At 36.3% G+C, this 1778-nt stretch overlaps 1 protein-coding gene across 1 annotated transcript in view; it reads right to left on the bottom strand.

The window, feature by feature from the left end:
• DOCK3 (dedicator of cytokinesis 3) overlaps nt 1–1778 on the bottom strand; it is a 199621-nt gene that overhangs the window by 108025 nt on the left and 89818 nt on the right. The window lies entirely within an intron of this gene.

Here is a 1778-nt window from a genome sequence, read left to right as displayed (position 1 = left end):
CAAAGCGGTTGCTTCTCCCAGCTGTTCGCCTCAGTCCTTTGTTGCTCCTGCAAAAGGGCCACACAAACAGGACCTGCAGCACTACCTGAACAATTACATTGTAGAACTCTAAATATCAGCATAAACCGAAATAGGTGCTCATTTAGCAGCAGTTACAGTTGCTGGCATTCAGCTCTCCCTATTCAATGAATTCCAGAAGAGGAGCAGGCAGGACAGTTACAGCGATGCCCACAGGTTAAGCTCTGGTTAATACAGGGAATGAAGCAGAAGATCTTTCATACCATTAATTTCCAAACAGGAACCATGCTTTGTATCATTAAAAATACGTAGTAATTTAAAGAGATATCAGCTCATAGCCATGTTTTTTCCAAGCCACAGCAATAAACATCAATATTTCCAATGCCTTCAAAAATACTGTTTCGGGAGACTTCGATTTTAATAAATCCATTTAATTTTAATCCTTGAATCAGTTTAATTGTACAATCTTTCATTTAGAAAGATTAGGAGGTAACATACATTTAACTTCTGTTACAAGTATAATTTGTAAAACATGTCTCCTTCCATAAAGTAAAATTTCTTAAAGAAAACAAACAAAAAACTATCATGAGCTACAAAAGTTACTTTCATGAAATAAACATCCATCCTCTTTAAAACTGAACTTGAAACAATGATAATTAAATGATTGTAGTTTATTTGTTAAATGTAAATTTGTCAACACCCTCTACTTGTACACTGAAAAATAATTACTATGCCTTATGCCTATTAACCGTGTCCCATTTTTAAGGATAAGAGCATAAAATAGATCCGTACTATCCAAGCAAGATCTCTGGCAAACTATTCTTTCACTTCTGCTGCTGGGAATGTAATCCGGCCACCAAGCAGGGGTGCAACAGAGGAACACAAAGCTAATACATGCAGCCTAGGATCAGGAGGAAACAAGACAACAAGCAGCCTGCCAGTAGAAGATTATGAGCAATATAAATCACATCTGCAGGGGAAAGTGTATTCACTGGTGAAGATGTCCATCCAAAATCAAAGTGTAAATCAAAGCTGGCTCACTCATATTTGATTGCAAATCCCTGGAAGTTATTATACCCTATATAATAAACACCTGGCGTATCTTCACTTTCATTGCAGTGGTCAGATCAAGGCTGGTTCTCTTAATTCAGAGGCTGACTGACGTTTTGAAGGGAAACCAAGCAACCAGCAGACCACCAAGCTCTTCTGCAAGATGAAGAATTATTTACAGAAAGGAAAAACAGAAATTTGAAAGTGTACTGCTGACTAAGAGTATTTTCAAATTCTGGGATAAAAAAAAATACAGGAAATATATACTACTATCCAATATTATAGAAGCAGAAGATGCTGGTCCACAGATAAACTGAGTCGAGGTCAAAAATAGACAAATTGTAACAACGGTCCTCTCTATGAAAGGTCCATCGTACCCTACTATCCTGCCTCCAACAATGTCCAGTAGTGGATAATTAGGGAAACAGAAGAAGAACAAAGAAAGCATACAGTAATTCTCTGCCAATACGTACTATCAGCTTACACCAAAGTGAAGCTCAAGAATAGCAGCAATATCTTTGAGTTTAATAGTCCTGGATATATCGAACCCAGGAAAGTATTCAGCATGTCATGCTTAAAAAATTCTCACTAGCCATTTACGGAGTTACTATTAGAGAGTGAACTTTATAGTAATTTATAATATATGTATGTACCATACAAATGCATATATACATGCATTGGATAACATAATTTAAGAATTTAAGAATTAA

The sequence above is a fragment of the Pygoscelis adeliae genome, unplaced genomic scaffold (assembly GCF_000699105.1).
Source record: "Pygoscelis adeliae isolate BGI_AS28 unplaced genomic scaffold, ASM69910v1 Scaffold94, whole genome shotgun sequence".
Lineage (NCBI taxonomy): Eukaryota > Metazoa > Chordata > Aves > Sphenisciformes > Spheniscidae > Pygoscelis > Pygoscelis adeliae.
The sequence above is the reverse complement of the archived record's forward strand: the minus strand, read 5'-3'. Positions and strand labels throughout refer to the sequence as shown.